The sequence below is a fragment of the Canis aureus genome, chromosome 8 (assembly GCF_053574225.1).
Source record: "Canis aureus isolate CA01 chromosome 8, VMU_Caureus_v.1.0, whole genome shotgun sequence".
NCBI lineage: Eukaryota > Metazoa > Chordata > Mammalia > Carnivora > Canidae > Canis > Canis aureus.
In genome coordinates, this window is record NC_135618.1 from 39,396,961 (window position 1) to 39,423,830 (window position 26,870).

The following is a 26,870-nucleotide window of genomic DNA, read 5'->3' on the forward strand; positions in this document are numbered from 1 at the left end:
CAGCACGACCAACTAAGCGCGTCAGCACGCACCCGCGCGCGCGGCGCAGGGCCCGTCGGGAACCGTAGTACGCCCTGCGGCATTGTGCGCAGGCGCCGAAGCCACACCGGGAACTGTAGTTTCTTAAGGCCCGAGGGAGGGTCAACTCCACAGCCAAGGAACTACAAATCCCTTCAGCCAGTGCGACGAAGGGCGGGCGAGCGGCCCGAAACGGGCCACGTATTCCAGAGCGTTTCCGCCGGGAGCGGGGCGGGGCACAGGGCCTAAGCGCCACATCGAGGGTCGCTAGCGCGCTCCCCGCCCTCCCACTTTCGACGCAGAGCACTGTGGGAGTTGTAGGTCGTGCGTGCCGCGGGACCCGTATGTGGCTTCGCCAGGGACACGGCCGCCATTTTATCTCCCCATGTTTGGAGTTGATGGTGCGAGCCCAGCGACATAGCTGCTCCCGCGTGAGCGCGGGCTTCGCGGGGCGTTCCCGCGGCCGCGTAGCCCTCGGCCTTCAGCCCCCGAGAGAAGCCCCCGCAGCCCCCAGGCAGCGGGCACGCCCCTAGCTTCCGAGCCCGGCGTCAGGCGCAGGGCAGGGCCTGAGCCGAAGGCCGCGGCAGCTGCGTAGGCCTGGACCACCCGCAGGCCGCTGCACCCGGCGCTGAGCCGGCCCGTACCGGTGGCTCCGGCTGAGGAGGCCGGTGGCCAGGCCGCGCTCTCCTCCGGAACCTGGACAGGCTCTCCGGGCACGGCGGAAATGTCACAAACACCCTTGGTTGCTCACCTCGCACGGGAGGGCGGGTCTCCCGTTACCGACTTAAAGTCCGTTTCTCCAGCCGCTGTCTCCAAGCAGAGCGGACAGCCGCCAGGCTCCGCCGACCTTGGGCTCGCCCTTGGCGGTGCCCGGGGTCATGACCTCTGGTGCCCCGCAGGCAGCGGCAGGCCCTTAGCCTTCGGGGCCTTGTGCTGGCTGTTCACAGATTTCTTCTTTAACCTGCCCCCGGGGCTCAGGGGCTGGACCGGGACCGCGAGCGGGACCCTCCCGGGACCCAGGGGACCGTGTGCACCTGAGCTGGGGTTTCTGGAGTGCAGGGTGCGGTGAGACTCTCTTCCCAGGGATGATCCTTGTAATTACCCAATGTTTTTGTGCGTTTTTTTTTTTTTTTTTTAAGATTTAATTTATTTATTCATGAGAGACAGAGAAGCAGAGACACAAGCAGAGGGAGAAGCAGGCTCCACGCAGGGAGCCCGACATAGGATTCATCTCGAGTCTCCAGGATCACGACCTGGGCCCAAGGCGGTGCTAAACCACTGAGCCACCCCGGCTGCCCTTACCCAGTGTTTTATGCTGAATCCTGTATGTGAGTCTGCATTTGATTTGATGTTCGTAACAACCGCAGGCAGAGAACAACAGTGAACCCCTTACATATCCACAGCCTGGCTTTCCGAATCTGGAAAAGCTGGCTGAAACAATACATAATCTGCGGGTCTGTCTGTTTTTTTTGTTGTTGTCGTTGTTGTTGTTGTTGTTGTTTTATGAAAGAGAGAGAAAGAAGCAGGCTCCATGCAGGGATCCGACGTGGGACTCAATCCTGGGACTCCAGGATCATGCCCTGGGCTAAAGGCAGGTGCTAAACCGCTGAGCCACCCAGGGATTCCTACAATCTGCGGGTGTTACTGAAGCATTGTTAGTGGTTCCAATAAATCTTTCCTAGTAAGACAAGGTTCAAAACCGTGCACGCCTGGCATTCAGTTGTCCCGTCTTTTTCAGACTTCTTTAATCTGGAACAGTTCTAGTTCTTGGTAATTCATGACATTGCCATTTTTTGTAGGACATCCCTAAAGTTGGGTCTGTCTTATGTTTCGTTGTTTTCGACTGGGGTCGCACACGTTGGCCAAGAGAGACCATGGAAGTGATGCTGTGTTCTCAGCGCATAACACGAAGAGGTACATACTTTCCAGAGTTGATGTGTTTCCGAAGGGCAGTCAGCATGGTTTCCTTGCTGCACAATTAGCATTACTGGGGCATCATTTCTTCTAGGCCTTCTTGGAGGACAGAGCTGGAACGTGGACGAATGCGAATAAGCATGAGTTTACAGACTCTAATTCCAACCCAATCCTGTAGGCTTCCTTCTCTTCCCCACTCAGTATTTGTAACTCCTTTGTCTGGCCAGGAGGGACTTGGCTTCCTTTATTTATGTGCTCAATATGCTAGAATCCCAAAGAGAAGCTTCAGAATTGTTCATTTATACTTGGAGGGGCAGAGAAGCTTATCAATTAGAGGTAAATGTTTCTTTGGAGTTCTTTTTGTCTTTGCCCTGGGGGCATATGCTCTAAAGACTATATTCAGAAGTTACTTGAGTTACCAGTTTTATTTTTTCTCACCCTTGAGTGTATTATTCACTTGAAACAATGCTTCCGTTCATTTATTTCTGTTTGTATTAAATTTTAGGATTTTTCTTGCCATCCTTGAAGATTTTATTTTACTTTATTTTTTAAATGTGAAACAATAACATAGTTCCAGTAGGCGGGTCTGCACAGGAAGGTCTATTCAGAGAAATGGCTTCTCCCATTCCCTCTCTCCATGCAATTCCTGCCAACTACCTTCTGAAATCGGTCTCAATCCTCTCTGGGTTTTCTTTCCTAGGTTTCTCTTTGCTCAGGTGAAGAGGCAAATGTACATCTTCTTAATTCCCCTTCCTCTATATGCACATTATAGATACTCCTTCACACTTGCCTTTTTCACTTAGCAACAGAGCCTGGAAATCATTCTACATCAGTTCACAGAGATGTATGAATGGACTTTCATTCAATCACTCTTCTCTGTGTATGAACATCTAAATTGTTTGCAATATTTTATAATCACAAACCAAGCTGCAGTGAATAACAAGGTCAGAGGTATTTTCATATTGTTGAGGGTGTACCTTCAAGGTAATTCCAGAATTAGGATTGCTAAGGCAAATGGTAAAGACACATGGGGCGCCTGGGTGGCTCAGTGGGTTGGATATCCAACTCTTGATTTCAGCTCACACTGAGTTCTCAGGGTCATGAGATTGAGCCCAGCAGTAGGCTTGGCCCTCAGCGGGGAGCCGGCTTCTCTCTCAGACCTTCTGCCCCCCTCCTGCGCACACACTCCTACACTCTCTGCCCTCCCCCCTTCCTCTCTCTCTCGGCCAGTGGGAGGAAGAGTGGATGAGCAGACCTGAGCAGTAAAATAAATAAATAATTTTTAGGGATGCTTGGGTGGCTCAGTGGTTGAGCGTCTGCTTTTAGCTCAGGGCCTGATCCCAGAGTCGGGCTCCCTGCATGGAGCCTGCTTCTCCCTCTGCCTGTGTCTCTTCCGCTTTCTCTGTCTCTGTTTCTCTCTGTCTCTCTCTCTGTCTCTCATGAATAAATAAATAAAATATTTTTTAAAAATAATTTTTTTTTTTTATGATAGTCACAGAGAGAGAGAGGCAGAGACACAGGCAGAGGGAGAAGCAGACTCCATGCACCGGGAGCCCGACGTGGGATTCGATCCCGGGTCTCCAGGATCGCGCCCTGGGCCAAGGGCAGGCGCTAAACCGCTGTGCCAGCCAGGGATCCCAAAAAATAAATATTTTTTAAAGGTAAAAACCTGTAGTATTGTTGGTAATGATAGATTTGTTCCAGGAGGAAAATAGGAGAAGGCCTGCTTTCCCACAGCCTCTCCAACAAAGTGGATTTGCTGTACTTTCCATTTCCTGCTAATCTGATGTGAGGAATGGTATTTCAGTGTAGTGGTAAAATGTACATAACATGTACCATTTTCACCATTAGTGTCCAGTGTTTTGCAGCCATCACCACCATTCATTTCCAGAACTTTTTCATCACCCCAACTGAAACGTTGTCCCCATTAACAATAACTCCTTTCTTCCTCCTTCTCCCACCCCCAGTAACCTCTATTCTATTTTCTGTTCGTATAAATGTGCCTGTTCTAGGTATCCCAAGCATGGAATCACACAATATTTCTTCTTTTGTGTTTGGCTTATTGCACTTAGCATCATGTTTTCAAGGTTTCTCCATGTTGTAGCAAATGTCAGAATCTCATCTTTTTCATGGCGGAACGTATTCCATTGCATGGATAGACCACATTGTGTTTATCCATTCGTTCGTTGATGGGCATTTAGGTTTCCACACTTGGGCTATTGTGAATAATGCTGCTGTGAATGTTGGTATACAACTTGGTGTGTGGACATATGTTTTTATTTTCTTGGGTGTGCACCTAGGATTAGGATTGCTGGGTCATATGTAACTCTACGTTTAAGCTTTTTTTTTTTTTTTTAAAGACTTATTTATTTATTTATTCAGAGAGAGAGGGAGAGAGAGAGGCAGAGACACAGGCAGAGGGAGAAGCAGGCTCCATGCAGGGAGCCCGACATGGGACTCAATCCTGGGTCTCCAGGATCACACCCCGGGCTGCAGGCGGCGCTAAACCGCTGCGCCACCGGGGCTGCCCCTACATTTAAGCTTTTTTTTTTTTTTTTTTTTTTTTATGATAGTCACAGAGAGAGAGAGAGAGAGAGGCAGAGACACAGGCAGAGGGAGAAGCAGGCTCCATGCACCGGGAGCCTGACGTGGGATTCGATCCCGGGTCTCCAGGATCGCGCCCTGGGCCAAAGGCAGGCGCCAAACCACTCATTTAAGCTTTTGAGGAACTTGCCACACTTTCCAACGGAGGCTGCACCATTTCACATCCCCACCAGCAGTGGACAAGGGTTCCAATGCTCCACATCCTCGCCAACACTTGTTATCTGCCTTTTTTATTCCAGCCATGCTAGTGGATGAGAAGTGCTATCTCATTGTAGTTTTGATTTGCATTTTTCTGAGGACCCAGAGCCTCTTTTCATGTGTTTTTTGTTCATTTGAATATCTTTCTTGGAGAAATGTCTATTCAGGCTTTTCATCCTTTTTTAAAAATTGGGTTGGGTTTTTTTGCTATTGAGTTTTAAGAGTTCTTTATGTATGTTTCCTTCCATTCTGTGGGATGTTTCTTGTGTTTTGATAGTATCCTTTCATGCATGAAGGTTTTTAATTTTAATGGAGCCTGACGAGGGAAGGCCTGCCACGGGCCACAGGGACAGTCCCAGTCCGCAGCATCTGGGGCATTGTCTCCTTTATGTACTCAGCAGCCTTTGTGCAGCACATACTGGCCCTGTCAGTGCTGTGCCCGGCCCCCCTCCCTCCTTCTTGGAGAGGACACTTTCTACAGATTTGGGATTTTTCTACAGCTTCAAAAGCAATAATTGTGACACCTGGGTGGCTCAATCGGTTGAGTGTCTGGCCCTTGGTTTCGGTTCAGGTTGTGATCTCAGGGTCCTGGCACTCCAGCCCTGTGTGGGGCTCTGCCTTCAGTGGGGCAGTCTGCTGGAGGATTCTCTCTCTCTGTCCTTCTGCAGGCCCCCACCCCCGCCCCGCTCATGCGTGCACATTCAACTGCTCTCAAATACATCTTTAAAAAAAGTAAAAAATAAAATCAAAGCAATTAGTTTAGGGACACTTGGCTTACTCAGTTGGAAGAGCATGCATCTCTTGATCTCTAGAAGGTGAGTTTGAGTCCCATGTTGGGTGTAGAGATTACTAAAAAAATAAACTTAAATAAAATGAAATAAAAGTAGCTATTTTTTTTAATTTTTATTTATTTATGATAATCACACAGAGAGAGAGAGAGAGGCAGAGACATAGGCAGAGGGAGAAGCAGGCTCCATGCACCGGGAGCCCGACGTGGGATTCCATCCTGGGTCTCCAGGATCACGCCCTGGGCCAAAGGCAGGCACTAAACCGCTGCGCCACCCAGGGATCCCTAAAGTAGCTATTTTTTTAGGATTGTTTTATGAAAATTCAGATCAATTATGACTACTAGGCTTGGCACTTTTTTTATTTAAAAATGTTAGGAAATGGGGATGCCTGAGTGGCTCAGGGCATGGTCCCGGGGTCCTGGGATCGAGTCTCACATGGGGCTCACTGCTCAGCAGGAACCTGCTTCTCCCTCTCCCTGCCACTCCCACCCACTCCCAACTCGTGCTGTCTCTCAAAGAAATAAAATCTTTAAAAAAAAATTCCTGGGATAAAACAAACACTGAAAGGTAAAAGATCAGCCAAATCCCATCACTTAAAAATTACAAAATTAGAAAATACAAAGTGGCTTCCCCTACCTGGCCACAACTTAGCCCCGCACTGTGGAGCCCCCAGAGCCACTTGGGAGCTGCTGGCTGGGGGCCCACAGAGTCACCTCACGGGCTCCCAAGTACAGTGTTGGCACAATTTCATAATACAAAAAGATGAGGAGGGCAGCCCCTGTAGCGCAGCGGTTTGGCGTGGCCTGCAGCCTGGGGTGTGATCCTGGAGACCCGGCATCAAGTTCCACATCAGGCTCCCTGCATAGAGCCTGCTTCTCCCTCTCCCTCTGTCTGTGTCTCTGCCCCTGTCTCTCTGTACCTATGAATAAATAAATAAAATCTTAAAAAAAAAAAAAAAGATGCGGAAAACCTAAATGCTTCTGTAGTTTAAGTCCTGGCAGTTGTTTTGGTTGGGTTGGGTTTGGTTTAGTAATGCTGGTGTGTGACTTCAGCTTTGATTGCTAAAGCCTCCATTTCACAGTGGCATTCCCGGCAAAAAAATAAAAATAAAAATAAATAAAAAATTAAAAATGAATAAATTTTTAAAAGAGAAAGTAAGCAAGCAAGCAAGCTATCTCAAACACATTTCCAGCCAAACTAAGAAGCCAGGCCACGTCCCCCAACTGAGGCTCCTCTGTATTAGAGAGTTTAGTTGATCTGAGTAACTGACCACTTGGGCCACTTGTCCATCCCTCTCCACCACCACCCCCAGCTTTAAATTCCTGCTCTTAAATTTTAAATCCAGCAATAAGAACAAGGTCATGAAACCCTAAGCCTGCATCCTGGACCCCAACAAAAGCAGAACCCTCAGCCTGTGAACCTGCCTTTCCAAGCTCAGAATCTCTCCTTCCCAGAGACCTCGCTGCCTGGCCCCAGGTGTGTTGTATAATTTCCTGGTCCTAAAGTAATAAACTTCCCCCACCCCACCCCCCGCCACAATTTCCTTATGGTTGTTGCCGAAATGCTTCTTGCAATTATCTCAACAACACTGGTTATTGAGAAGCTCTGACCAGCACACAAAACAATCTGCAGTTGGCAGGATTGCATGATTGCCCTTGCAATTAACTGAGGGGAATGCCTTTACCTGTAACTTGCTTACAACGGCCTAACTCACTCCAGTGGGTGGCACCATCTGGGAAACAAGCACCACTTGCAGGCAGTCCTGCAGCTTTGTGCTTTTGCAAATTGCCTCTGTCCTCTGTTGCCTGCGGTGACCCAACCCCAAAAGGTCACAGCTGCCATAATTATCCAATGATCTCCTTAGCGCTGTGTGATCTGTGATGGAGGCCATGTAGTCTAACGAGATGATTAGACCACTAATTATAAAGCCCTTAATTGACTGTTGACATGCATGAGGGTGCTCCACATCTCAAGGCCAAGTTGAGCTAAGGAGAGTGGGCTGGATCTCAAGGCTAGGAGCCCCGCCCAAGGGGGAGGTGAGGGCTGACGCAGTGAGAAGATTCCCATAAGTGAGGACAGGAGACCTATACCAGCGACCAGAGTCAGTGGGCCATGCCCGCACTATGCGTCCCGACCCAGAAGAGTCCAATAACCTTGCAGTGGAAACCAACGGTGGCACCAGAGAAAGAAACGACAAAGGCCCTGGTCTCTGGGCCACCCCCTCACACACTACTGTCGTTCTCTGTCCCCTGATATCCTATTCCTGGTGAGATATTGCTAAAAGATTAATGCACAAATGTAAATGCCCTGAGCATCTGCTGCCAGCACTCCCTGAGAAGCCTGAGGAGGGTACCAGCTCCTTGATAAACCCAAACCCCGTGGAAGCTTCTGGGCATCACTCGGTGCCATGTATTCCAACACGCTGAGCCTCATACACCACTCCAGAAGCCTGGGGCTTTTCCCAAAGGCCCAGCACAGAGCACACCCGCGGAAGTGTACCCTAATTTCAGGGAGATCTCTTGGAACACCCCGGGAAGGAAAGCAGACACAAAGAGGGCTCCCAGTGACATCATCCCAAGATTTTCTGGCGTCCTGGCCACCAAGGGAAAAGCTGATGAGCTTATCAAGGTCTCTAGTGAGGAGGCAGAGGGAAAAGGGAAGCAAAGGCCCCCAGAGCCTGATACTAATACCCCCTCTTCACTTGAATAATATGTATTGCCTGGTGCCATGCCCACACCGTGATCACTGCCGAGGTTCACAGGGAACAGCAAATATTAAGATGAGGCCCATATCCTGTGCAAATTTGGCACGATCTAGTGGGCTGGTCATTTCTGCGACCATAGGGACCCAAATGATCCCCTCTTTATTTCCAACCTGCAAGAGGTCCCTTTTTGACCCTGAGTCCAGAGAATTCTTCTCAGGGCATTCCTCTGAATTACAGGGTGATACTTCCACCTTTTAATTGGGAAAAAGTGCCCCATGAGGAAATGTTATGTTTCTTTTTTTTTTATTTTTAAGATTTTATTTATTCATGAGAGACACAGAGAGGCAGAGACACGGGCAGAGGGAGAAGCAGGCTCCATGCAGGGACCTGATGCAGGACTCCATCCCGGGACCCTGGGGGTCACGCCCTGAGTCAAAGGCAGACGCTCAACTGCTGAGCCACCCAGGCGTCCCTGAAATGTTATGTTTCTAGGAATTAAGAGATGTATTCATAAGCTTAACAATCTAAAAGATGGCCGTGTAGTTCGCAGCTGCACATTTCTTAGTTTGCACTAGAAACTAAGTTTTCTAAGGGTTGAGAACTTAATTAATATATGTAATTTAAACTACTAGAAATAATAAAGAGAAAGAAAGTAATTTCATCCTATTTTTAAGCAATCTCTACATCCATCATGCGGTTCGAACTTACAACCATGAGATCAAGAGTCATGCACTCCACCTACTGAGCTGGCCAGGTGCTCCAAAAGTAATTTTGTCCTAAAGGAAAGCTGGCTATTTCAGAATAAGAAAGGGGAAAATAAAGAAAAAACTGTGCACACAGGAAGTTGAGAAGAGAAAGAAAAATTGGGGGGCAGGGGATCTTGTATGGTCAACTTGGCTAAAAATGGAATGACTATTTTTTTATTTTTAATTTTTTTTTTTTTTTTTTGGAATGACTATTATAAGAGTTTTAAAAATAGGCTTGGGGCGCCTGGCTGGCTCAGTCCCCAGAGACTACCACTCTTGATCTCTGGGTCTTTCCAGCCCCATGTTGGATGTAGAGATTACTTGGAATAAAAAAAATTCTTTTTAGTCTTTAAAAATAAGCTGTAGTCCTGATATTGTACTGATCCAGAACTAAAACTTAATTCTTTCATCTGCTCAGAGGACAAAATTTTCTTGGACTACTGCTCTGCCCCTAAAAGATTATTAGGGTTTTCTTTACCTTTTAAGTAATATGCCTAGAAAACCAAGATCCTGTGTTTTATCCAAATTATTTCCTATGCTTCCTGTTATTTGTATCATCAAGTGTTTGATTATTGAGTAAACGGAATCTTCTCCATATTAAAAGAGCTAAGTTTTGCTCAGATCCATGTCACCTTCTATATTTACCTTTGAAATCTTTTTGTCACTTTGGTTAAAGGGATAAGTATTGTTGGGAGATCCCTAGGTGGTTCAGTGGTTCAGTGCCTGCCTTTGGCCCAGGGAGTGATCCTGGAGTCCTATGATCGAGTCCTGGGATAAGTCCCGCATCAGGCTCCCTGCATGGAGCCTGCTTCTCCCTCTCTGTGTCTCTCACGAATAAATAAATAAAATCTTTTTTAAAAAAAAGAGATAAGTACTGTTTCATAATTATTTGTGATCCTGGAGTGCCTAGGTGGCTCAGTCGGTTAAGTGTCTGCCTTAGACTCAGCTCATGATCTGAGGGTCCTGGGATGGAGCCCGGATTGGGCTCCCTACTCAGCGGGGAGCCTGCTTCTCCTTCTCCCTCTGCCCCTCCCCCTGCTTGTGCTCTCTCCCTCTGTTAAATAAATAAAATCTTAAAAAAAAAATGATTTGTGATCCTATTTAGTTAACTGCCCAAAATCTTTTGATGTTTTTTGAAAGATTTTATTTATTCATTTAAGACAGAGAGATACTGAGAGAGAACATGAGCAGGGGGAGGGGCAGAGAGATTGGGAGAAGCAGGCTCTCCACTTGGAGGCAGGGCTCAATCCCAGGACCCCAGGACCCCAGGACCCCGGGACCATGACCCAAGCCAAAGGCAGGTGCTTAATCATCCATGCCATCCAGGTGCCCCTTTTTTGATATTCTTTTAAAGATCTTAAAAAGTATTTATTTATTTATTTGAGAGGGGGAGAGAGAGAGAGAGAGAGAACAGAGCTGGGGGCAGAGGGAGAAGCAGACTCCCCACTGAGCAGAGAGTCAGATGTGGGGCTCCATCCCAGGACCCAGGATCATGACCTGAGCCAAAGGCAGATGCTTAACTGGCTGAGCCACCCAGGCACCCCTCAAATTCCTTTTTTTTTTTTTTTTTTTTTTTAAGATTTAGTTTATTTTAGAGAGAGCATGAGTGGGAGAGGCAGGGAGAGAGGCAGAGAGAATCTCAAGCTGACTCAATGCTGAGCTTGGAGCCCAACTCAGAGCTCCCTCCCATGACCCCAAGACCACGCAGAACACCACAACCTAAACTGAAACCAAGAGTTGGATGCTTAACCCACCCAGGAGCCCCTCAAAATCAAATTCTAAATGAAGTCTTTTGACCTGGAAATAATTTTTGGGTTTTCCAGAATGCCAGTGGAATATCTTGAAACGTTTGTTCTCTGTCTTCATAAAGAGAGACGTTAAACTAATTAGTACTAGTTAATATGTGACATTACATGGAAAGCATTTTCAAATAAATAATGCTGTGAGCTCTTTATTAATATCCATATGTGGACATATGCTATTATAAGTGTTCCAGAAATTATATGAAACTCCTGGGCAGCCCCGGTGGCTCAGCGGTTTAGCGCCGCCTGCAGCCCAGGGTGTGATCCTGGAGACCCCGGATGGAGTCCCATGTTAGGCTCCCTGCATGGAGCCTGCTTCTCCCTCTGCCTGTGTCTCTGCCTGCCCCCCCCCCCCGCCCCATTACTCATGAATAAATAAATAAAATCTTAAAAAAAAAAACTCCTGAAAATCTAATATGTAATAATATCATTCATTATTCCAGTTACCATCTTAAAATGTTGTGTGTCACAAAAATAACCAAATTTCATTGTCAATTGCTCTGTAATGAACGCTAATCAGATCTTTCGCCTCGGCCATGTTCAAGTCTTTTGTCAAATACAGACAGCTATTGTTGTATTCTGATGCTTTTGCAAAATTGTTTCATTTTCAGAGAAATTCCCGGAAAGGACTGACGGGCACTCTAGAAAACCCCTTCAGATAATTCAGATCACATCACTCAGCTGCAAGAGAATTTACACAGCTCAAGAGAAAACCTGGACTCGTAAAACCATTAACAAAAGATCAAGATCAACAAGAATTAATTTCTGGGAACTGACAGATGTGATGAGCATGATTATAAATTTTTATGACTTTTGTTTGAAACATTGCTGGTTCTTTAATCTCGTATCTTCCAGATTTCAAGAAACTTTCTCTTAAACTAGCTATGACCTAACAGCAATTAGTAAAGTCTACCTTTGTCAAGCAAGATGAAGCAATTACCTTTTCTCCCTGCCTGATGTCTCCATAATCTGGAGACTCCTGGTAAGTATTTTTTTTTTAAAGATTTTATTTATTCATGAGAGACACAGAGAGAGAGAGGCAGAGACACGGGCAGAGGGAGAATCAGGCTCCATGTAGGGAGGCCGACATGGGACTCGATCCCAAGACCCCAGGATCACGCCCTGGGCTGAAGGCAGGTGCCAAACCGCTGAGCCACCCAGGGATCCCCTGGTAGTATTCTTATATTTTCATAGCAACATATTTATTTGTGTAAGTCCGGTAAAACTATGTTCCCCTTAGGTAAATAATCAACCCAAGTAATTTGAAACTAGATTGAATCTGAAAACAAAATAGTCTTGCTCTGATTATCTTTGATAAAATCGGGGTGATTGAGGAGGGAACAATTGTGTTTCAGTAATAGGCCTGTGCGGCTATATCCTAATGCTGGCAATGATCTTCCCCGGGCTAGATGGTCAGTTCTTGCAGTTGCCTCCAGTGTTTGGCTGACATCCCTCCACACTTTTATTTATTGATTTTTAAAGATTTTATTTATTTATTTATTTATTTATTTATTTATGAGAGACACACAGAGACAGGCAGAGACACAGGCAGAGGGAGAAGCAGGCTCCACGAAGGGAGCCTGATGTGGGACTCGATCCCGGAACCCCAGGATCAGACCCCAGGCCCAAGGCGGCTAACCCGCTGGGCCCCCCGGGCTGCCCTCCTCCACACTTTTAGCACTTCTGGTTCTTCTCCCACCATCCAACCCGGAATCCTTGAGAACTAGAACTGCCCTCCTCCCGTCCCGCAGCCTCACAGGCTGATGTGGGGCCGCGTGACCCGGCCTCGGAGCCACCGCACAGCGGCTCGTGACAGGGTGCCCAGGCCCGTCACCCGTGGGTCCCTGCGGGGGGACCGCCCAAGTCGGCGGAGATGCGGCCCTCGCCACGGCCTGCCCTCCGTCCAGCTGGAGAACCTCAAGCCCTCAATTGTGAAGACCTAGAAATCTCCCCGGGGTGCCCTCAGAGCTCAGACTGCCCACCAGCGTCTGCTCCAGCCTTAACCCCTATTGTGTCCCGTCACATCACGGCAGGAGTCAGGGTGAGTGGAGCACAACGAGGTGTTCGAGGAGAGAGGCCACGTTCACATAAGTTTTATTATGGTTTCTCATTGTATAACGCATAATTTATTTTATAATACAATATACTATTTCTATCATTATACTTGTTCTACAATTGTATTTTATTATTACTCATTCTTTTTTGTTTTCTTAATATATTTTTTAAAAGATTTTATTTATTTATCCATGAGAGACACAGAGAGAGAGGCAGAGACACAGGCAGAGAGAGAAGCAGGATCCCGGTGGGGAGCCTGATGTGGGGCTCAATCCTCTGACCAGGGGACCCAGGGGACGTCTGGGTGGCTCAGTGGTTGAGTGTCTGCCTTCAGCTCACGCCGTGATCCCGGGTCCGGGATGGAGTCCCGATCCTGCATCAGGCTTCCTGCGAGGAGCGTGCTTCTCCCTCTACCTCTCTGTGGCTCTCATGAATGAATACATAAAATCTTTCTTTTAAAAACTTTTTAAAAATATTTTATTTTATTTATCCGTGAGAGACACAGAGAGAAAGAGAGGCAGAGACACAGGCAGAGGGAGAAGCAGGCTCCACACAGGGAGCCCGACGCGGGATTCGATCCCAGGTCTCCAGGATCATACCCGAGGCCGACACCAAACCGCTGGGCCATCAAGGCTGCCCCTGAATACATAAAATCTTTAAAAAGAAAAAAAAATCCCCCAACCAGGATCCTGCCCTGGGCTGAAGGCAGATGCTCAACCACTGAACCACTGAGACATCCCTTATTACTTATTATTAATCTCTTATTGTTCCTGATTTATAGATTAAATTTTAGCCGGGGTCTATGAATGGAGCCAGGGATAGTGTATGTAGGGTTCAGTACTACCTTCAGTCTCAGGCATCCAAGGGGGTGCTGGGAACTACCATAGGCCTAACTTGGGAGTCCCACCCGCCTGACATGGGACCCAACCTTTCACTAAACTGACCTGTCCTCAGGACTCAGACTGGTTCAATGAGCTATGGAACAATCTTGCAGCTCAGGACAGGTTGGAACCCGCTCTGGAGAGGCCGCTCTAGGAGACCAGTTCCCACAGTGACACCCCCACCCCCACCCCAGGCTGAGCACAAACAGGCCCATCAGGTGGCCGTAAGCCCTAGCTGACCAATGGGCTGCTTCCTCGGTTAGGAAGATTCCACACTTCCTTACCTTCCCTTTAACTCCAGCCCCACCCTTGCCCCCTCCTCCTCGCAGTCAGCCTCTCCTCTGGGGTCCTGCCCACTGCTCCCTGCCGAGAATCCTATCAGCTTCTACCTCCAGTCTCTGCTCCAGCCCACCTGTCTCCGCCTGAGCTGCCCTCAGGAGAGGTGGCACAAGTAGTTAAAGTACCTGGTAGTATCACCCAAACCCTCCAACAGGTCCCCTGAGTGGCCCCTGCCGGGATGACCATGGGTTTTCGTGGCTGGACCCTACAGTTTGGGGCGATGGCTACAGACCACAGTCCAGACTACTGCCCGTGTAATTTTGATAGGCTAGGGTACCACAGTCGCTGTGGAAGGGCACTTGCCTTGTCACAACGTGCCCGCCCAGCTGGCAGCACAGTAGCCACCCACACTGGGCCTGGTGGAGGCCCGCAGAGCCTGGGGTGGACCGAGCTCGGAGCCCTGACCCGGCTCTTCCCTCTGCTGCGATGCAAGGACCCAGCTTTATAATTTTTTTTTAAATTTTTATTTATTTATGATAGTCACAGAGAGAGAGAGAGGCAGAGACACAGGCAGAGGAAGAAGCAGGCTCCATGCACTGGGAACCCGATGTGGGATTCGATCCCGGGTCTCCGGAATCATGCCCTGGGCCAAAGGCAGGCACCAAACCGCTGCGCCACCCAGGGATCCCAAGGGCCCAGCTTTGACCTTGATTGCTGAGGCCTCCGTTCCAAAGAGGCACCTACCTCAAGGGCCACCTCGAATAAACCTGTTGCCAGCCACCCCACAAGGCCAGGCTGCACCCACGCTCCCCACCCCTTCCCCACCGGCCCTCCCTCCCTCTCCCCAGCTACCCCACCCCATGGCCCCCAGGGTGCTGTGGAACCTCCAGGTCCTGTAAATAATAAATCTTTTTCTTCCTTAAAATTTCCCGATGGTCATGGTTAAAGGGCATTGGAGTCACTGCCCTCCCAGGGCCAGAGTCCCCTCCTCCGAGAAGTGTCCCAGGCCTGAAGGCCCTAGGCTGCAAGCTCCCAGGGGAAGGGTCTTTGGCCAAAAACCTTGGCTCTGGGGATTGTAGTGAGTGCTGGCCGGAGGGGCCGCAGCTATGCGAGGGACCAACACGGGCTGCACCTGAATCTGCTTTAGGCAAGGAGCTCAGGGAACCCTTCCCATGGCCACTATTAGGGCGCTCAGGGAACCCTTCCCATGGCCACTATTAGGGCACTCAGGGAACCCTTCCCATGGCCACTATTAGGGCACGTCCCGCACTGCCCCTGCCGTTGGGGCCTCACCGCGGTCTCCTGTCTCTCCCAGAGCCAACCCTCTCGCTCTCTCCCTCACCCTCCTGGTTGCCTCACAAACTAGGAACATTTCAACTGCTTTTACTTCAGAGCATGCAAAAGAGAGATGAAATGAAACCAGGGCCGTGATGACCTCAGAAAACGTCACGGGGGTTCAGGGGAACCCCTGCTTTTCTCATAAGCCACAGGAGGTAGGACCCAGGAAATGCCACTCTCAAGTCCATTTCCAGGTCTGGCCCAGCCAGTCTGAGGGAGCCTGTGGGGAGGGAGAGCTCGGCCTCCTTCTCAAGGTGAGGGCAGGCAGCCTGGCCAGGGACCAGGGCAGGGGCAGGGCAGGGCAGGGCCAGGGCAGAGGCAGGGCAGGGCCAAGGCAGGGCAGGGCCAGGGCAGAGGCAGGGCAGGGCCAAGGCAGGGCAGGGCCAAGGCAGGAGCAGGCCAGGGCCAGGGCAGGGGCAGGAGCGGAGCAGGGCAGGGCAGGGCAGGGGCAGGGCAGGAGCAGGGCAAGGCCAGGGCCCAGGCAGGAGTAAGGCAGGGCCAGGGCAGGGCAGGGCCAGGGCAGAGCAAGGCAGGGCAGGGGCCAGGGCAGGGCAGGGCAGGGCAAGGCAAGGGCAGGGCCAGGGCAGGGGCAGGGACAGGGCCAGGGCAGGGAGGGCAGGAGCAGGGCAAGGCAAGGGCAGGGGCAGGGCAGGGCAGGGGCAGGAAAGCTGCCCCATCAGGATGTGTCCGGGGGGCCTAGTGCCAGGCTGGGAATGAGCAGGGCTCTGCAGGGAGGAGTAGAGGTGGAGAGGGTGCTGAGCCCCGGGGTCCTGGGGGGACTTGGGGACTGTCGTGCATGCGGGAAGCAGACCTTCCTTCAGAAGGGGCCGCAGGACACAAGGATGAGGACCGGGGTTGGGGGACATCCTGGCCGCGGAAGGTGTGCCTCTGGGCTGGCTGGGCGGTGGGGGGCAGCGGGGGGGGGGGGCAGCGGGGAGCGGCGGGGGGCGGAGGCGGGAGGGCGTGGGCTGCTCCCTTCCACACGCAGCAGTCCCCAGCGTGGTCCAGACCCCCACCCACTATCGCCTGCTAGCAGACTGACATAGTTTGGGGACATGGGGGAGGTTGGGGGGGTGAGGTCCAGAGCCTTCCAGCAAGAAAGAATTCTTGAGACGTCTTTGGTGCAAAGTGGGGGTTTTATTAAAGCCCCGGATCAGGATCCATGGGCGGGAAGAGATGCTGCCCAGCGTGAGGGGGCTGAGTATGTACCTGGAAGTCGGGGGAGGTCAGGAAAAGTTTTTCTGTTTTTTTTGTTTTTTTTTTTTAAGATTTATTTATTTATGAGAGAGAGAGGCAGAGACCCAGGCAGAGGGAAAAGCAGGCTCTTGCAGGAGCCGCATGCGGGACTCCATCCCGGATCCCGGGATCACGACCTGAGCCGAAGGCAGCTGCCCAACCGCTGGGCCACCCAGGCGTCCGTAGGAAGGATTCAAAAGAACTTTCCTTCCCCGAAGAGGACCTCGGAGACCCCTAGGAAACACCCGAGGCATTGCCCATCAGCGCTGTGCGCCCTCAAGGAGAGGAGCCTGCCCCCCCCCCAGGTCAGGTCATGGAGAAGAAAATCCTGTAAATCACTAGGATGCTTGTGACCTGAGGGGGCCTCCCGTCAGCAGGACTGTGATCCCTGTAAGGTAACCCTTTGTTTCCCCTTCCTTAGCCCCCGGGCAGCCAGGAGCGCCCCAGCAATGTCCCACCTTGGGGGGCGGGCAGGGTGTCAGCCCCGGGGGGCTCTGTCCTCAGCTAGCCTTCTGCTCCCTCATCAGGACCATGCCCTGCAGGCCGCCTCCCAGATGAAACTGCCTAGGGAGCAGGGAGAGGGCACAGGGGGCCGCTGGGGGTGTCCTCAGGGGACCCAGGGAGCAGAGGAGGGGTCCACGGGCCAAGCCTAGGACTGCAGGCTGTGGGGGGCAGTGGGAGGGGCGGGGGGCCAGGCTGGCAGCCCCTGGAGTTTCTCAGAGGAGGGTTACCCCAGATGGAGCAGGGGACAGGAGGCTGACGCCAGGAGAAGCGGTCACCGCTGTCAGGAGGCAGCACAGGAGACCTCTCTCCTGTCAGCTCCTGCCTTCTGCCACCGGCCCTCCCCGGGGTCCCAGGAGAACAGGAACTAGGGTGGGTAGGGAGCAGCCTGGGGTGGCTCCTGGTGTATTGGGCCAGGGGGCAGTGAGGGCCCCTGTGGCTGGCGAGTCTAGGAGGCAGTGGGCCCCCCAGCAAAGGGTCCTGGGGGGATGTGAACACCCCAGGCCTGCACAGGTGACACATAAACCAGAGGCCAAGAGGGTCGTGGGACCTCCGCAACCCCTCCCCCCCAGAGAACAGGCCAGGGGTGGTCCCATAGGCTCCAGGAGAGTCAGCACTCTGGTCTCTTGTCTGAGTGACCCCTTCAGGCTGTAAGGTTGACACTTGGCCTTGGCCTCTGGGGAGTGGGTCCCCAGGTCTAGGAGATTTGGATCATGGAGGAAGAAAGACAGTGTGGGGAGTCTTCCCCACAGGGCTGAGCTCTGAGAGCTGGGATGATGGTGGCAGGAGGAGTGCCCAAGGTGGCTGTCACCACGGTGAGACCCAAGAGTCCCCCTTGACCCTCAGCCCGGCCTGGCCATGTCCAGCCGCCAGCTAGAGAGGGGACAGGAACCAGGACCCCAGTCATTTCTCCTGTGGACCAGGCGCACCCAGGACACCCAATGGCCCAGGGGCCTATGGGGAGGGGCACCACTTCCCCCTGGGCTAAGACCCCAGGACACCAGGATGGGGCATTCACAGCTGCAGGCCAGATGTTTTCAGGTCACCCAAGGGACCCCTTGGCTTCCAACCCCTGCTAGGGGTCCCAGGCCTGGGCAGAGCTGTGCTGGGGGGTCAGAGGGACCTGCCCCGGAGCCTGGAGGAGCCTCTGCCACATGCTGGGCTCACCTGTGAGTGCCTCCATGCCCCCTCCTGTGGTCTGCCTCCAGCCTTGGGGGTGGAGCGTAAGGTCCCCATGACCTGTGGCAAGTAGGGCTCAAAGGGGCCAAGTCACCGCCCTGGGGCCACCAGCTGGTCACTGCAGAGGGTGGAGTGGGGCCAGCATCTGCCTCACAGCCCATTCTTCCCCCTGGTAGGACAGGGAATCTCGGGGGTCCCTGTCTTGTCTCTGCTTCCTGCCCCCGTCATCCTGGGACTCTGAGCCCCACAGTCCCCTCAGCGTCTGCATCCTGTGGGGTCGGCCTGGGGTCACTGCAGTGACCCACTGTGCATTTCCTGCTGGGCACCACTGTCACGGAGCTTGCCACCGGCTCCTGGAGTAGGTCCAAGCAGGCCTGGGATGAAGGGGGGTGGGGGGACGGCCCAGGCTGGCAGGGGTGGGCGTGGGGGCGCGTGACTTACAGGGAGGACCCGGGATGGCTTGGGGGAGGTGTAGGTCAGGTCAGGAGGAGACCGGACCTCTCGGTTGGCCGGAGGCCCAGCAACCCCTCCCACCCTCCTCCCCAGGGGTCGGGCCCTGCCTGCACCCCTCCTGTTGCAGATAAAATGAACAAGCTGTGTGGACAGGAGCCCCCTCTGAGCCGCCCCCACCCCCAGCACTGCCCGGAAGCGCCCTCCCCCAGGGCGGGAATGTCTGAGGCAGCCAGCTATCCCTGCTTGACATTTCTGGTGCGAACGAAGTCAACTTTGGGGCAAAAACAAAATCCACCGAACACCCATCTGTTGAGTGCTTGCTGCGGGCCTCACTCCTTCCCAGAGTCGGGCTCTTTGTCTCCGGAGACCCAGCTCCAGTGCGGCCTCCAGGAGGCCTGGGACCTTTGGGCCTCTACCCGCCCCTCCCTCCAGGGCTGTCTGGCTGGGGTCCTCCGGGGCCTCCTCCACCCAATCTGGAGCCTGAGAAAGGAAAAACAAGTCGCGGAGGCTTCCAGCAGCAGGGGTGAGGGATCTCCCTCGCCCAGCAAGCCTCCAGTTCCCACTGCCCCAGACCTGAAAGGGGGCAATGGGGCCCCAGCAGGGACAGGGCACCAGGCCTGGAAGCTTCTTTTCCAGCATTTACTGTCTATCAGTTTCAGTTTATAAGATTCCCTTGACCCTACGCACACACAACTGGCTTCAGGATGAACCCCACCCCCTCCAGATGCAGGGGGGCTAACCCAGGGAGTCTCCTGCTGAGCTCTCTGCACCCACCAGGCAGGGTGACCTCCAGGCCTAGATGTGCGGAGCTGCCACCACGCTGTCCCCTCCACCTCGTCTCTCGTGACTGATAGACACTCAAAGTTGGGAGAGCTTTACGGGGGGGAAAAAGGCCCCTGATTGGAGGCCGTGGCCCTGGAGAAGCTGGGGCAGCTGACTAGGAGGGGTGTCCTGTGTGCCCGGATTGGGGAGCATAGCAGGATTTCTCTGTGGCCACTGGCTGAGTCCTGACCATGGCTGCAGATGGCTGCAGAGGTGGGGCTTCGGCTTTCTGGGGCAACTGTTGCAGGGCCTGGGGGCCAGAGTGGTCACGTGGCCGGCCACTGTCCTTTCTGACATTCCTGGTCTCCAAAGCAAGATGTCCCCTGCTCTCTTGCCTCTCCCCAGTGCCCAGGACAGGCCCAAGCATGGAGCAGGGGCTACAGGGACTGGCGAGGTACACGAGGTACCAGAATGCTGGACAGAGTACTACCGGTCACCTCCAGGCTATGGCACTGGCAGCCAGGCCACAGGGTTTTCTCGAACACTTGACTCCCCTAGCAGCAATCACCTGTAAGCCTGAAAAAGAGAATTGCACTCACTCACAGTCCAAGGCAAAAATTCAAAGATTGCCTCAGGTCAGGCCAAGGTCAGCAGCCGAAAGGGGACATGGGGGTGGGGGAGGGACAGGTGATGATCGTGGAGGCCAGGCTGAGGCCAAGAGCAGACCCAGGCCCTAGAGGACAGAGCTGTGTGCGCCTGGGGAGACAGATGCGGGGCACCCAGCTGTCTCTGTGGTGTGGGCCTCCTTGAGCTTGTCTTCTGCTTTTTTATTTGTTTAGTGGAGATGCTACTTCACAGCCTGAATCCCTCTGGCGACCGGAGGAGGCCGCTGAGCGGACTTGGGGCTGCCCAGGCCCATGCACCTCGCCCTCCGTCGCCCGCCCCGCTGCCCCACCAGCTCCCCCGTGGCCCCCTGCTGCACTCTCCAGAGGTGCCTGGGGGGCTCAGCCGGTTAAGTGTGTGCCAAGCGCTGCCCCTGGGCTCCCCTGGAGGCCCGAGTGTGCCCTTTAGTCCTATAGCTGCTTGTGTAGACGCCTCTGTGGCCCTCTCTCTCTCTCTGTGACTATCATAAATAAATAAATAAATAAATAAATAAATAAATAAATAAATAAATAAAATCTTTAAAAAAATAAAGCATGGATAAGAAATATCTTCCTAACCAGAAAGTAGAACTTTTCATTTTTATTTTTATTTTTTTAAAGATTTTATCTATTTATGAGAGACACAGAGGCAGAAACACAGGCAGAGGGAGAAACTGGCTCCATGCAGGGAGTCCAACGTGGGACTCCATCCCGGGTCTCCAGGATCATGCCCTGGGCCGAAGGCAGGCGCCAAACCGCTGAGCTACCCAGGGATCCCCAAAGTAGAACTTTTTAAACTTTTTATTTATTTTATTTTTAAAAATATTTTATTTATTTATTCATGAGAAACACAGACAGAGAGAGGCAGAGACACAGGCAGAGGGAGAAGCAGGCTCCATGCAGGAAGCCCGATGTGGGACTCCAGGATCAGGCCCTAAGCCAAAGGCAGGTGCTCAACCACTGAGCCACCCAGGCATCCCTAAACTTTATTTTTAAATAATTTTAGGCTTACAGGAAAGTTCCAAAAAAAGACTTCACATATATCCTTTACCTAGTTTTTCCTAATATTACCAATATAGGTAATATAGTCTAACATAGTCAATATAATTAACCATAGGAATGAACATTGAAAAAAAAAAAAAAAGAATGAACATTGATATAATCTCCTTAACTAAACTTTTTTTAAGATGTTACTTACTTGTTTTTGTTTTTCTTTTAAAGATTTTATTTATTTATTCATGAGAGACAGAGAGAGAGAGGCAGAGGGAGTAGCAGGCTCCCTGAGGGGAGCCCAATGTGGGACTCGGTCTCAGGACCCTGGGATCATGCCCTGAGTTGAAGGCAGATGCTCAATCACTGAGCCACCCAGGCATTACAGATGTTATTTATTCAAAGAGAGGATGTATGTAAGCAGGGGAGGGGCAGAGGGAGAGGGAGAGGTAGTCTCCCGGCTGAGCAGGGATTCCCAACACGGGGCTCGATGCCAGGACCCCAAGATCATGACCTGAGCTGAAGTCAGCCGCTTAATTAACTGAGTGACCCACGTTCTTCCCCTTTAACTAAACTTCTAAACTCTCAAAAAGTAGTCAAATTAAAAAATAAAAAATAATAAACTTCTAAACTCTCAAACTTACTGAAATTTGGCCAGATTTTCCACTAATGTCCTTCTCTGGACCAGGATCTAACCCATCTTCCCAAGGCATTTATTTGTCCTGTCTCCTTAGCCTCCACTAATGAATGACAACTAGTATATGTTTACACGCATTAGCAATTTAAATCATATGTGTATTAAATCGCATGACCCAAATTTTCATCAGCCCTACTTTATTTGAAAAATATGAACCGGGAAATTAAATGATGGGTGGTATCACCTGTTGGCTTGCACACCAATAATAGCTTGGCTTAAATGTCAAACTATTAAAAAAAAAAAAAAGACTCAAACTATATTTATCTCCAGATTGAAACGGAATACTTTAGGAATGAGAACCATCTCATGTGGATATGTATGCTTGAGCCTAAGGCACATTTGTAATTTGATTCAGGCACCACACCGGCTGGAGTACACGTCCCTTCTTGGCCTATGTAAAGACGATGACTTTTTCAACACAAGTAAGTAACATCTGATTGAAAACTGTACACACAGTGGAGCCAGTACCCCATGAATCCGATGAGGTCAGGATCAATACAATCCGTACAAAAGAGATCAGTGATTTTTGCAAGTATTGTTTAAACAATAATTGATTTTAGTGTCAAACAGGGAATGAAAATAAGCAGAAAATCCATGTCTAAAATCAAGGAACAAAAGATATTTTAGCTTCACTGTTGAGTATTTAAAATGTAATTATGGGGCAGCCCCAGTGGCGCAGCGGTTTAGTGCCGCCTGCAGGCCAGGGCGTGATCCTGGAGACCCTGGATCGAGTCCCACGTCGGGCTCTCTGCATGGAGCCTGCTTCTCCCTCTGCCTGTGACTTTGTCTCTCTGTCTCTCTCTCTCTCTCTGTGTTTCTATAAATAAATAAAATCTTTAAAAAGAATAAATAAAATGTAATTATGTAAAATAAATGTGAAGTTCTTGGCTGGCTCTGTCTCTAGGGCATGCAACTCTTGACCTTGGGGTTCTGGGTTCGAGCCCCACATTGGGGATGCAGATAACTTAAAAATAAAGTCTTTTTTAAAATCTTTAAAGGAACACCTGGGTGGCTCAGCAGTTGAGCATCTGCTTCAGCTCAGGTCGTGATCCCAGGTCTGGGATCGAGTCATGAGTTGGGCTTCCTGTGAGGAACCTGTCTGTGTCTGTGCCTCTCTCTGTGTGTCTCTCATGAATAAATAAATCTTTAAAAGATCTTAAAAGATAATATAAATAAAATTATGGACATAGAAAATATTTTTTAGCTAGATAAACCTAGTTTTGTTTCTCTAGGTTTATTACTTGACTCGGCCTATCATTAGCTCTCTTACCATGATCAGCTTAATTCAAAGTCTCTTAGACTCCATCTGCTCACACATAAAATGGGCTGATAATAGCAACCTCATAGGATACTCACAGGATTAAAATGAGATATATTTACATAAAGCATATTAGATGTTAACATTTACTGAGCGCTGTTTTTGTGCCAGACATGTGCTAAATGATTTACAAAGATCTTATTGAATTCTCATGACCTCTCTTCTAAGGAAAAAGGAATTCTAATTTCTTTTAAAGAAATTAAGGCTCATAAAGATTAGTTGTTTGCCCAAGGCCCTGTGACTACTAAGTGTTGTGTTTGGCTTCCCAAGCCCATCTTATTTACCCTACATCCTGTTGTTTGTTTTTTTTATTAAAATATAATTAACACACAATGTTATATTAGTTTAGGTGTCTACCATACTGGTTCAACAATTCCATCCATTAATGCTCACCTTGGTATCTGTGCTCTGTGTCACCAAGCAACGTTCTTATATATATATTTTTTAAGATTTTATTTATTTATTCATGACAGACAGAGAGAGAGGTAGGCAGAGACATGGGTAGAGGGAGAAGCAGGCTCCATGCAGGGAGGCCGATGTGGGACGCGATCCCGGGTCTCTAGGATCACAGCCTGGGCTGAAGGCAGGTGCTCAACCGCTGAGCCACTCAGGGATCCCCGCAATGTTCTTATATTATCAACTACATTCCCTATACTGTACTTCTCATCCTCAACATTTATAACCGCAAGTTTGTACCTCTGAATCTTTTTTTTTTTTAAAGATTATGTATCTATGAAAGAGAGAGAAAGAACAAGTGAACAAGTGGTGGGAAGGGGCAGAGGGAGGAGTGGGAGAGAAGCAGACTCCCACTGAGCAGGAGACCTGATGTGGGGCTAGATGATTCTAGAGCTTGGAGATCATGACCTGAGCTGGCAGATGCTTAACCAACTAAGCCACCCGGGACCCCTAAATCTCCTTTATTTCTTTCACCTGTTGTCCCATCCACGTCCCCAGTACAAACCATTTTTGAGGGAGCAATTTTAATGAAGCTGCCACTTTGTTCGTTCGTTTGATTGTTCGTTTGTTTATTTATTTATTTATTTTTTTTTTTAAATTTTTTTATTTATTTATGATAGTCACACACAGAGAGAGAGAGGCAGAGACACAGGCAGAGGGAGAAGCAGGCTCCATGCACCGGGAGCCCGACGTGGGATTCAATCCCGGGTTTCCAGGATCGTGCCCTGGGCCAAAGGCAGGCGCCAAACCGCTGCGCCACCCAGGGATCCCTGTTCCTTCTGTTTAAATTGAGATTTAACCTCAAAATGTTGAAAATAGAGCTACCTCATGACCCAGCAATTGCATAACTAGGTACCTACAGCAAAGATACAGATGTAGTGATCCAAAGTGGTACCTGCATCCCAATATTTATAGCAGCAATGTCCACAATAGCCAAACTATGGAAAGAGCCCTGGTGTCCATCAACAGATGGATAAAGAAGATGCGGTTTATTTATTTTTTTTTGAAGATGCGGTTTATATATAAACAGTGTAATACTACTCAGCCATGAAAATGGAAATCTTGCCATTTGCAACGATGTAGATGGAGCCAGAGGATATTATGCTGAGCGAAATAGGTCAGAGAAAGATAAATACCATATGATTTCACTCATATGTGGAATTTAAGAAACAAAACAGGATCGTAGGGGAAGAGAGGGAAAACGAAAAAATGAAATCAGAGAAGGAGACAAACCATAAGAGACTCTTAATTCTGCTGGAGAAGAGAGGGGTGGGGGGTTGGGGTAACTGGGTGATGGGCATTAAGGAGAGGGTACATGATACGATGAGCCCTGGGTGTTATATGCAACTGATGAATCACTGAACTCTACCTCTGAAACTAATTACTAATTTATTGAATCTAAATTTTAAAATGGAGATTTAAATCACATGCCATACAATTCACCATTTTAGAGTGTACAATTCAGTGTTTTTTTTTTTTTTCCTAAGTAATCTCTACCCCCAACCTGTGGCTTGAACTCACCACCCAGAGGTGGAGTCACAGCTTCCTCTACTTAGCCAACCAGGTGCCCCCAATTCAGTAGTTTACCATCACTTAATTCCAGAACATTTTTATCACACCAGAACGAACATCCGCACCCATGAATAGTCCAAGTTTCCCTTCAAACCTCCCCCAGCCCCGGGGGAACCACAAATCTCTCTGTCTAGATGGGTTTCGGCACTGTGGGCATTTTACGGCAAGGGAATCAGGCAGGATTTGTCCTTGGGCTGAAAGACCCTGCAGGGCGAGCACAGACAACATCTGTTTATCCATCCGTCACTTGATGAACACTCGAGGCACTTCACATTTGAAGTAAATAATTCAAAAAAGCCATGTGGCTACATCCGACACCTCGAGGCGGGCCAAGGAGCGACTGCGATGAAACAACTAGGTCCGACGCCTAAACAGGAGGTCTTCTAATTATTCAGAAAGGGGGTGGGGGTGACCACCCGCCAAACGGAACAGCCCCGCGCCCTGCGCCCCGGACCTCTGTGGCCCCGGCCGAGGCGGCCAGTGGCCGGCAGGGGGCGCGCGCGCGGCTCGGCGGTCCCGGCCACCCCGCGGGGCCCAGTGAGACCCCCCCACCCGGTGTCCCTCCGGAACCACCTGCTGCGCCCCCCACGCCCCGTCCCATTTCCCCACCGCGCGCACCACCTGTAACACCCCACAACTCATTGTTCGTACCCAGTGCTTCTCGCCCGCTCCCCGCGACAGAAGCCCCAGCACACCCGAGCAGGGGTCCTCGGGCATTGGGGTCCCTGAGACGTCCCCGCGGATTTGGGCTGGTGGGGAACAGAGAGGGGGCGGGCAGAGAGACGCCGGGAGTCGGAGGACCCGCTGGGCCCACGGGACCCGCACCTGCACCTGCACCTGCCCGGAGCCCGGGGAGGGGGTGGGGTGGGGGGCACTTCCAGCAGCAGCTTTAGGGAGACGGGAGCGAGGCGCAGGGGCGGGGGGACGGGGCAGCGTGGAGGTTTCTGGAAAGGAGCAGCGTCTTCACTCTGCAAAGGCCGAGGACGCGCGGCCGGAAGACCGGGGGCTCCGGCCTGGCGAAGGGGAGCGGGAGGCTCGAGGGGTCCCCGCGGGGCTGGGGAGGGTCGCGGTGAGAGGAGGCCCGGGGCGCCGTGCGGAGTGGAGGCGGGGGCGTCCCTGAGCCCGGAGCCTGGGGGGGCGGGGCTCGCGGGCAGCAGCCGGGCTGATGCTGGGGCGCCTCCGGCCGCCCCCCGCCAAGTGTAGGGGCCCGAAGCGCCCAAGCCCGCAGGTCCCCGCTGTGTCCGGGTCCCCACTGCACCGGGTGGTCGGAGAGCGATCGTGCAGCGGCTTGGGCTGTGGGGGGGGGGGCGAAGCGCAAGTGGGACACCGGTGGGCGAGGGAGGAGGGACGGATGGGCGGGGCCGGTGGGCGGGGCCAGTGGGCGGGAGGAGGGACCGTGGACGGGGGCGGGGCGGGCGCTGAGGATGCTGAGGCTTCAAGGATGCTGGGTTAGCCGAGCCAGTGGTTTCAATGAGCAGAGAGAACGGCGCTGGCAGAACGCGATCGAGGCCTTTAACCGACAGCCCTGGTTCCTCAGCCGCCAGTGGGCGTCACGTCCCGGGCAGGTCCCGCGGTCCCCTTTAAGCCCACCCGCCCGCGCCGGGAGAGCCCCGCCCAAACTATTCCGGGCCGCGGGGTCGCCGCCGTCCCGCCCCCCGCGCCGCCGCCCAATCCCGGGCTGGTCCCGCCCCCTCGGCGAGCCGTGGCCACGCCCCCGCACGCGGATTGGTCAGACCGC

At 51.3% G+C, this 26,870-nt stretch overlaps 1 long non-coding RNA gene across 1 annotated transcript; it reads left to right on the top strand.

Annotated features, from left to right (window-relative positions):
- Positions 1-44: 44 nt before the first annotated feature.
- Positions 45-20,572, top strand: LOC144318858 (uncharacterized). The gene is made up of 4 exons (XR_013384836.1): positions 45-1,932; positions 3,425-3,593; positions 11,386-11,756; positions 20,298-20,572. It is a non-coding gene; the product is annotated as an uncharacterized LOC144318858 (long non-coding RNA).
- The last annotated feature ends 6,298 nt before the right edge of the window (positions 20,573-26,870 follow it).